Here is an 11294-nt window from a genome sequence, read left to right on the forward strand (position 1 = left end):
ATGAGGAAAAGAAAATACATCCTTAGCACTTGATATTCCGAAGAAGCGGTCAACCATCTAAGTACTAACCAAGCTGGACGTTGCTTAACTGCGGTGATCGGGCGAGGGCCGGTGTTTGCAACGTGATGTAGCCGTAAGCGACCACCTAACATTAGACTAGAACCTTACATTTCCTACCTCACGCAATTTACTTATTTATTCACACACACTTTTTTAATAAGACTTTTTTTTTTTTTTTTTGCACTTTTCATTAAGTTCTGCCAGACTTACTGCCCCTTAAATAGCAGGCTGCACTATTCATTAGTGGATTCCCGGCACTTATCGTGCTGGCTAGTCGTTTTTAAGTGATTAATATTTGGTTATATGTCCTTTAAAACGCTAGCTGGTGCGCAAGTGGATTTTCGATTTAGCTTTTAAATTGATCATGTGAAAGTGATCACTGAGTGTAAATTCTAAACGCTCGCGTGTTTTGTTTTTTCTTACTTAGTTTGTCCTCATGCGAAGTTTTTCGGCTACTAATGGCGAAAGAAAGTATTAATTAATATTATATATGATTATTATTTAGTGATTACGTTGGTATTGTAAAAGTTTTTGTAAATTGTGATATTTTTTTTTTTTTTGTAAAGTTTTATTTTAAAGATGTATTTTGTAAATAAATTGAGAAAAGCAGTGTATTATAAGTTGAAAGAAGGTGTTTTTGTGGGTGCCCGGAAAACTCGTCTCGGGAAAACTCGTCTCGGGAAAACCCGTCTCGGGAAAACTCGTCTCCGGAAAACTCGTCTCCGGAAAACTCGTCTCCGGAAAACTCGTCTCGGGAAAACTTGTCCCCTTTCGCTAGGTAGGAAAATTGGTCCCGTATTGAATAAATACCGATTGAAAACACATTTTATGATCATTCTTGAAGGAGATATTATTTTTTAAAATAGACTATAGCCCCCCCCCCCCTAATATTTTTTAAAAATATTTTTACTTGTTTAATGTTTTCTTTTCTTTTTTTTTCTTTTAAATAAAATCGATTTTCTAAGTGTCCGTTTTCTACCTAACTGGCTAAGTTCTTAGTGGTTTCACTTCTTTTAAAGCGTTTATTATGTTCATACAAAGTTAATTACAATTTTTTTTTTGTTCTTATTTTAACGATGTTTTTTGGAGTCATAAAAACAATAATTAAAAACAAAACCAAAAAATTAAAAAACAGGGAGCGATTCGATTTTTCGTTACTTTTTTGTTTTGTTTTTTTAATTATGATAGTTTTTTTGTTGTTATGTTTTTGTTTTCTCTCATACCAAATGCACTCATGCGTTATTTAAAATTATAATTTTATCAATTATCAACATTTATTGTCGTCCTGTCAAATTTTGCAAAAATTAACTAATAAATTAAAAACGAAATATTTTTTTGGCGCGAGAGATGCCATGTGCTAACAATCTCTCGTTAACTAATTTTAAATTTTTTTAAATTTTTACTTCGAAATTCTAAAATCAATCATTAAGAGAAAAAGTAATCACTAAATAAATTTATTAATCAATTTTCTTGAAAATCCCGCTATCGTTTATGAAGAATCTTTTTAATTTCATTTTTTGTTGGTTGTTTTTCGGAGGGAGATATAGTTTTAACCCCCCCACCCACTCTCTCTCCCTCTCTCTAAATTATATTTTGAAAAATATTAAAATTTATTATTTTCTTTTTAAAACCAAATCTCCCTCAGTAATTTCTTTAATTTTCTATTTTTTAGCGATTATCAAGACCCCTAAGATGTGATATACCGGACATTATTTCTAGTTCGGGTTTGTATTACTGTACACATAGATTCGAAAAAGTTGTCAAAAAACAAATATATAACAAATAAATGTTATCAAAGGCAAGATAAATTACTTTTCTACCAAACTGGATATAATTTTCGTGTTTTTATTCAATTTAACATGTTTATTCAGCTCAAAAAGCATACAGTGTTTACCGATGTATTGGAAAATTCAAAATAGCGGCCGACTCTCTCTTTAACACGGTAAGTTCGGGAAAAGGTGTTATAAATAATAAACTAGACAAAATACTATTAAAAAACCACCGAATATATGTCAAGTTATGTCACGGTAACATATATTGAAAAGGTATTATAAATAATAAACTAGACAAAATACTGTTAGAAACTCGCTCAATATATGTTACTGTGACATAAGTTGACATAAATTCGGTTGTTTTTTAACAGTATTTTGTCTAGTTTATTATTTATAACACCTTTTCCCGAACTTACCGTGTTTAAGAGAGAGTCTGCCGCCATTTTAAATTTTCCAATACATCGGTAAACACTGCATGTTTTTCGAGCTGAATAAACATGTTAAATTGAATAAAAACACGAGAATTATATCCAGTTTGGTAGAAAAGTAACTTATCGGGTAACCCAACTTATCTTGTCTTTGATAACATTTATTTGTTATATATTTGTTTTTTTAACTACTTTTTCGAATCTATGTGTACAGTAATACAAACCCAAATTTTAATATTTTTTAAAATATAATTTAGAGAGGGGGGGGTAAAACTATATCTCCCTCCGAAAAACAACCAACAAAAAATGAAATTAAAAAGATTCTTGATAAACGATAGCGGAGTTTTCAATAAAATTGATTAATAAATTTATTTAGTGATTACTTTTTCTCTGAATGATTGATTTTAGAATTTTGAAGTAAAAATTTAAAAAATTAAAAATTAGTTAACGAGAGATTGTTAGCACATAGCATCTCACGCGCCAAAAAAATATTTCGCTTTTAATTTATTAGTTAATTTTTGCAAAATTTGACAGGACGACAATAAATGTTGATAATTGATAAAATTATAATTTTAAATAACGCATGAGTGCATTTGGTATGAGAGAAAACAAAAACATAACAACAAAAAACTATCATAATTAAAAAACCAAAACAAAAAAGTAACGCTCCCAGTTTTTAATTTTTTTTTGTTTTTTTATTATTGTTTTATGACTCCAAAAAACATCGTTAAAATAAGAAACAAAAAAATTGTAATTAACTTTGTATGAACATAATAAACGCTTTAAAATAAGTGAAACCACTAAGAACTTAGCCAGTTAGGTAGAAAACGGGCAATCGATTTTATTTTAAAAAAACAAAAAAAACATTACACAAATAAAAATATTTTTTTAAAAATATTAGCTGGGGGGGGGGGCTATAGTCTATTTTAAAAAGCAATATCTCCTTCAAGAACGATCATAAAATCGATATTTATTCAATAAGGGACCAGTTTTCCTACCTAGCGAAAGGGGACGAGTTTTCCCGAGACGAGTTTTCCGGAGACGAGTTTTCTGGAGACGAGTTTTCCTAAATTCGTTTTTGTGCGGGGGGACGCGTGTTCGTGTGAGACCGTTTGTATTTGTATTTGAGAGAGAGGAGATATTATTGTTTTGTAGTGTGGCGAAAGATAATAAGGTGTTTTTTTAAAGGTGAAATTAATGTAATTGTAAAAGTAGTAAAGTTTAATTAGCGAAAAGTGTGTTAAAGTAAATAGAGTAAATGAAGTAAAGTTTTGTTTGTCTAGTTAAAATAATGTATAATTTTTGTTTACGGCCATATCACGTTGAAAACAGCGGTTCTCGTCCGATCACCGAAGTTAAGCAACGTAGAGCCTGGTCAGTACTTAGATGGGTGACCGCTTGGGAATACCAGGTGCTGTAAGCATTTCTATTTTTTAATTTTTGGATAAATTCAAAAAATGTTATTGTTTTTCATTGGAAAAACTAATTATTTCAACTTTTTCTTTAATTCTAACAAATGTCAGCGTTCGCTGCCCGCATCCACAGCCGGAGACTTACTTTTAACGCTTCTACTTGAAGCCTGTGTATTTGGAATAAAATTCAAATCGCTTAAATATAGCAATCATGAGAGTAATCACACAATGCTGAAAACTATATTTTCTTTCAATGAATTTTCAAAGATAATAGGAACGTTTTTTTTACAAGTCATCGTGTTGTTGTTTGGATAAGGAAAAGAAAATACATCGTTACAGCACCTGATATTCCGAAGAAGCGCCGGTCAACCATCTAAGTACTAACCAAGCTGGACGTTGCTTAACTGCGGTGATCGGTGTTTGCAACGTGATGTAGCCGTAAGCGACCACCTAACATTAGACTAGAACCTTACATTTCCTACCTCACGCAATTTACTTATTTATTCACACACACTTTTTTAATAAGACTTCTTTTTTTTTTTTTTTTTGCACTTTTCATTAAGTTCTGCCAGACTTACTGCCCCTTAAATAGCAGGCTGCACTATTCATTAGTGGATTCCCGGCACTTATCGTGCTGGCTAGTCGTTTTTAAGTGATTAATATTTGGTTATATGTCCTTTAAAACGCTAGCTGGTGCGCAAGTGGATTTTCGCTTTAGCTTTTAAATTGATCATGTGAAAGTGATGAGTGAGTGTAAATTCTAAACGCTCGCGTGTTTTGTTTTTTCTTACTTAGTTTGTCCTCATGCGAAGTTTTTCGGCTACTAATGGCGAAAGAAAGTATGAATTAATATTATATATGATTATTATTTAGTGATTACGTTGGTATTGTAAAAGTTTTTGTAAATTGTGATATTTTTTTTTGTAAAGTTTTATTTTAAAGATGTATTTTGTAAATAAATTGAGAAAAGCAGTGTATTATAAGTTGAAAGAAGATGTTTTTGTGCGGGGGGACGCGTGTTCGTGTGACACCGTTTGTATTTGTATTTGAGAGAGAGGAGATATTATTGTTTTGTAGTGTGTTGAAAGATAATAATGTGTTTTTTAAAAGTGAAATTAATGGAATTGTAAAAGTAAAGTTTAATTAGCGAAAAGTGTTGTAAAGTAAATAGAGTAAAGGAGGAAGTAAAGTTTTGTTTGTATAGTTAAGATAATGTTTAATTTTTGTTTACGGCCATATCACGTTGAAAACACCGGTTCTCGTCCGATCACCGAAGTTAAGCAACGTAGAGCCTGGTCAGTACTTAGATGGGTGACCGCTTGGGAATACCAGGTGCTGTAAGCATTTCTCTTTTTCTTTTTTTTTTTTTTTTGATAAATTCAAAAAATGTTATTGTTTTTCATTGGAAAATCTAATTAGTTCAACTTTTTCTTTAATTCTAACAAATGTCAGCGTTCGCTCCCCGCATCCACAGCCGGAGACTTACTTTTTTTAACGCTTCTACTTGAATCACTTAAATATAGCAATCATGAGAGTAATCACACAATGCTGAAAACTATATTTTCTTTCAATGAATTTTCAAAGATAATAGGAACGTTTTACAAGTCATCGTGTAGTTGTTTTGGATAAGGAAAAGAAAATACATCCTTAGCACTTGATATTCCGAAGCGGTCAACCATCTAAGTACTAACCAAGCTGGACGTTGCTTAACTGCGGTGATCGGGCGAGGGCCGGTGTTTGCAACGTGATGTAGCCGTAAGCGACCACCTAACATTAGACTAGAACCTTACATTTCCTACCTCACGCAATTTACTTATTTATTCACACACACATTTTTAATAAGACTTTTTTTTTTTTTTTTGCACTTTTCATTAAGTTCTGCCAGACTTACTGCCCCTTAAATAGCAGGCTGAACTATTGATTAGTCGATTCCCGCCACTTATCGTGCTGGTTAGTCGTTTTTAAGTGATTAATATTTGGTTATATGTCCTTTAAAACGCTAGCTGGTGCGCAAGTGGATTTTCGCTTTAGCTTTTAAATTGATCATGTGAAAGTGATCAGTGAGTGTAAATTCTAAACGCTCGCGTGTTTTGTTTTTTCTTACTTAGTTTGTCCTCATGCGAAGTTTTTCGGCTACTAATAGCGAAAGAAAGTATGAATTAATATTATATATGATTATTATTTAGTGATTACGTTGGTATTGTAAAAGTTTTTGTAAATTGTGATATTTTTTTTTTGTAAAGTTTTATTTTAAAGATGTATTTTGTAAATAAATTGAGAAAAGCAGTGTATTATAAGTTGAAAGAAGATGTTTTTGTGCGGGGGGACGCGTGTTCGTGTGACACCGTTTGTATTTGTATTTGAGAGAGAGGAGATATTATTGTTTTGTAGTGTGTTGAAAGATAATAATGTGTTTTTTAAAAGTGAAATTAATGGAATTGTAAAAGTAAAGTTTAATTAGCGAAAAGTGTGTTAAAGTAAATAGAGTAAAGGAGGAAGTAAAGTTTTGTTTGTATAGTTAAGATAATGTTTAATTTTTGTTTACGGCCATATCACGTTGAAAACACCGGTTCTCGTCCGATCACCGAAGTTAGTGATTACGTTGGTATTGTGAAAGTTTTTCTAAATTCTGAGAATTTATTTTGTAAAGTTTTTTTGTCTCTGATGGTAAAGAACATTCCACACCCGTCAATGTGGTTACGGTGGCCGCCGACATGGGGCATTACTGTCACAGACCTAAACAGCACCCATGGTCCAACAATATTTTAATTGTATCGATCTCAAATCCCAATGGTATACCAGTACATTTGTGTAAATGGTAACCACTCACCTGCCTCAGCTTCACGGGACATTCCTCCAATCGTCATGATGTCCACCACTCCTGTTTTCTAGGATCTACTATTCGATGCGAGCATCATGTGTCGATTTAACATAGAACACTGCATTCCATCAACATACACGATAATCACTGCGTTTTCATCTGTGTGGATGCCCTGGTCCAACATGCCGCATTGATAGCACGGAGTTCCTAATCTTCAGTAGTTTCTTGCCAGTTGTAAGAAGACAGATTGGACTCACAGCTGCAACACACTTATTCTCACTATCAGGTCTCCCCTAGTAAGAGTCACAATTTGTGGTGCCTGCTCGTATTCGATGGAGATGGCATCAGAGAACGCCATAACGAAAACCAGTTGTGTAAGTCTTTCCAGACCAACTCCCTCGAAGCAAGCCAATCCAACCAACTGTCTAATGTTTACCTGCTTGCCAGCATATCTAACAATGGTCAACTTCACCATCTGTGAATGCCTTTTAACTGGGACTCCCAGTTGGTCACTCTCATCCATTTCCAAATAAATGGCCAATGCATCTTCTTTGAGCAGGCTTGCCGCATCAGCCACATCTTCTGGAGTCTCATTTCCAACGTCAATTTCTTCAGCCACATCTTCCTTGTTGCCAAACGATTTCACTGCTGATTTATATCTTCGAAATAATGACGTCCGGAATCACTTGAAAGCAGAAAAAGACGTCTGCTAGCATTGCAATTTTCCCAGCAGCAGTCGTACGTCTCTCTCTTCCTCTTCACAACAATCTTTTTATGCTGACACTCGAACTCTTTTCGATTATCTAGCCTTTTTTTAACATTTTTTTTTTTTAGATTTATTTTTTACATTTTTTTATCATTTTTTTTACATTTTTTTTTTACATTTTTTTTTTTACATTTTTTTTTATTCTGTCGTCGATTCCAATCAGCTGACTTTATTTGTCAAATTCAGTTCATATTTCGATACATTCTTACTTCAACAAAATCTAATGTTTACTTTATAAATTTACTAGCGGGGGGGGGGGGTACCCGGCGATGCCCGGGTGTCTTGAGGTAAATCAAAACTCCGGAGGGGGGGGGGTTAAATAATAAATAAAAAAAATGTTTTGGTAGGTAAGTATGAGAATCGAACCCGTACCCTTGAGTTGGAAATTAATGTGTGAAAAAAAAACCGGGGGGACTTTACCCATTAGGCCACCGCGACATACATACAGCATACTCAGGTTTTGATTTATTTATTAAACTATAAAAACAGGCGTGCGCAATAAAAGTTAACTCTGCTGCTTCCATTTGACCTAATTAAGAAGGTCAAATAGAAGTCACGCAGTTGTCTGTTTTTGTTTTTTTCCCCCAACATCTGTTGGGGGGAAGGGAACCAGCTCCCAATTGTCCAGATTGAATAACAATTGTCTGATGTACAACATTGATCAAAGCTGATTGCTTCTGGACATTTCCCGACGCAATGCCGAGAACGTTGTTCGTTGTTAACTTTGAATTAGTTTCACTTTTTATACGAAAAAGCCTCATCAACATGCGAGAAGCCAAAATAGCAATAATTTTGTAAAAGTTGACGTAAATAAATCTAGATGCGACGCACTTTCCCAAATCGTACATATTATTATTTAGGACCCATATAAACAGTTGTAAGCGATCGTAACGAACCCGGGACCGTGTGCTCGAAAAGCCTTTTGAAGACATACACGAAATGGTCACACACATTTTGCCTTTTATATATATAGACTAGCGAGGGGTACCCGGTGTTACCATGTTTCGGGGTATGTGAAAAAAACCTGAAGCGTTGACGACGCGCAGTTGGAAAATAGTAAAGTGTTAAAAAAACAAACAGGTGCGCGTTTTTGATTGACGTGACGGCGATAGGTATTCAGCAGTTACGATTTTGTGTGGGACAGTTTTGAATAAATGGGTTTGTTTGTTTTTAAAAACCCGCTCCCTGTTTATTAGGAGGAGCGAAATGAAAGCTACAGTCTGATATGACAAAGTCGACATTGAACAAACTGGCTTTCGGCCTGTGATTAGAGTCGAGTTTCGCTTTTTTTTATACCGAAAACCGAATGTAACGCGTGCTGATGCGGGAAATGTCGAATAATTAACGTTTGAAAGTCAATAAAATGAAATAGACAGGCGAGCTCTGTGGGTAATTCTGAGATATTACAATTTATAGATGATATAAAAAGTTTTAAGTTGTGAAGCGAGCAAGCGCTTCTCTGAAAGAAGCCTTTCGTGGACATCGAGGAAAAGCGAACATACATACACACATACATTTTCGCTTTTATATATATATATAGACTAGCGGGGGGAGGTACCCGGTGTTCACCGGGTGTTTGTAGGTGTGTGTATGGGGGGGGGATAAGTAATAACCCTGAAACGATGTTAAAAAAATCGGAAAAACCAAAACCAAAAAGAAAAAAAAAAAAAAACGCTGTGTGTATGGGGGGGGGGGTAAACTAAAGAATAAGCGAAGTAAAAAAATAAAGAAACATTGCCCGCGTGTCTAAAGATGTAAAAGAAAAAAAAATAGTTTTGGTCATGAGGCTGGATTAAACCCAGGAGCCTTGACGCGCAGGTGAAACAAACTCCAACCATGTTAACCGTGTAGAGGAATGGATTATAGTGTTAAAATAAGGCTTATAAAGCGAGTGAAAGAGGTTTGATTGACAGATAGCCACTAAATGAGGTCATCGCGGGACCGTTACGAGATGACGTAGCAGTATTTTATTTTTTTTGTTTTACTTCACATTAGCGTTTATTAAATTACGTATTTTGTTTCCTGTCTAGACATCTCTCTCTATCTGTCTCTCTGTTTGCGTTTGTGTATGTCTCTCTCTCACTTCGTCTTCCTTACTCTAAAGACTGTTACTAAAAAAGAAAATGGCGTTTGGCTGTTTTTTTTTTGTAAAAACTTCAATCGTTAATATTTTTTGTAAGCGTATTTTTTTTTACTTCACATTTTTGGCTTGTTATTTTTTGTTTAACTATCGTATCTAACTATTTTTAATGTGCTAATAACTTTGGTAACGTTGCCATAGCATAGAAGTTCATAGTTTAGCTTGTGTGAGGGTTAAATTTTTTTTTTACCGATAACATGTTTTTTAAATTCAGACTGCCATTAGAGCTTGCTGACGTCAAGATCACGTGACATGACTCAGCGGGTTTTAAATACAAGTTGACCCAAAGTAAATGACCCCTTGTATACTTTATGTAGAAGAGTTGGCGCCCGTATTTTTTAGGGCAGTTATAAATCGATTTAAAAATATATAATGTCTAACATTATAATGTCACTTTTTTTGCCCCCCCCCCTCCTGCAGAAAATCGATCAGTTGATGCACTTCTGAGTGTCCTTTTGGGCTAATTTTTCGATATTTGTCGTCCGGAGGGTGGGGCTTTAATATGATACCAAGTTTGTCAATTTTTGTTCCATTGGTCAAAAGTTTTTAGCAGACACACAAACATACATACATTTTCGCTTTTATATATATAGAAGAAGACTAGCGAGGGGTACCCGGCGTTGCCCGGGTGTTTGTAGATGTGTGTGGTGTTGAAAAGAAACTTGGGGGGGGGGGGGTAGGATCGAAGCCGAAGCCCTGAGGCGAAGTTTGAAAATAAAATCGGCCAGCCAGAATGAAGCATTGTTATAAGCGAATAAGTGAAAGATGTTTGAAAGTCGTCGAGCGTTACGACAACGACGATGTACGCATTGTTATAAGCGAAGTAAGAAAAAAAAACGTTTTAATTAAGCGGAGGGGGGGGTAATCAAAATATTAAAAAAAAAACACAAAAAAAACTAACGTAAGGCAAACGAACGATGAAAACAGAAAAACGAACACGTGAAAAATGGCTTAAATAAGCCTGTTCCGATATTAAAATTTTAAAAATCGGTGGGTGCCCGGGTGTTTTGGGGTGTCGCTAAGAATAAGCGAAGTAAAAAAAAAAAAACCAGGAAAACGAATGTTACGTGAAAAATGGCTTAAATAATACAGGGTTCAATATTTTTAAAAAATCGATAAAAGAAAAAAAAACATCTCACACCACGGTTCGAACCCAAAACGTTTAGATAATGAACCAAGGCCTTAACTACCTGAGCTAAAGCGACGTATATGAAATTTGTTCGGTTTTTCAACTATTTAAAGTAAATCAGGTCATGACGTCATCTGACGCATGCGTTGTTGACCAACGATTTAAAAATATGTAATGTTTAACACACAGACGTTCAGCTTTATATTATATATATATAAGGGTGATTGAATGTTGCTCAGGATTAAATGAAGATTAATAAATGTTTCACATTCCCATATTTTAATTGTCATCGAAGTCCATTTTTCAATTAAATCAATTGACTGCCTGCTCGGGTTAGGAAACCATCACAGTGCACCGGGAGGAAGCTTCACATCCATCCTCGTAGTGACTTAATCCACAATACATTGTAGGTCTACATTGCACTGTAGAGAATCTGGTAATTTTATATAATATTCTTATATAATATTTTATATAATATTCTTATATAATATTCTTATATAATATTTTTATATAATATTTTTTTATCATATTTTTTTATAATATTCTTATATAATATTCTTATATAATGGCTTGGATTAAAATTTAAAACAAAAAAGTCAAGTATCATGCTCCAATTGTGTTCTTAACAGAAACATTCATTTCAAACTCCTGATATATAAAGTAATTTACTGTTGATTTTATATGTCAAGCCATTTTACTTGTGTGGTAATCAAATTCCTCAAATGCACTTGTGACGTTCATTGGATTAATTCGATTATTGATCATC

The 11294-nt window shown here is 34.1% G+C and overlaps 2 non-coding genes across 2 annotated transcripts; both read left to right on the forward strand.

The window, feature by feature from the left end:
* The first annotated feature begins 3564 nt into the window (after positions 1–3564).
* LOC145273689 (5S ribosomal RNA) lies at positions 3565–3683 on the forward strand. Its single transcript, XR_013866485.1, has one exon. It is a non-coding gene; the product is annotated as a 5S ribosomal RNA (ribosomal RNA).
* Positions 3684–4897: 1214 nt separating this feature from the next.
* LOC145273688 (5S ribosomal RNA) lies at positions 4898–5016 on the forward strand. Its single transcript, XR_013866484.1, has one exon. It is a non-coding gene; the product is annotated as a 5S ribosomal RNA (ribosomal RNA).
* Positions 5017–11294: the final 6278 nt, after the last annotated feature.

Source organism: Euprymna scolopes, unplaced genomic scaffold (assembly GCF_053919585.1).
Source record: "Euprymna scolopes isolate OS-2025 unplaced genomic scaffold, ASM5391958v1 sca135, whole genome shotgun sequence".
Taxonomy (NCBI): Eukaryota; Metazoa; Mollusca; class Cephalopoda; order Sepiida; family Sepiolidae; genus Euprymna; species Euprymna scolopes.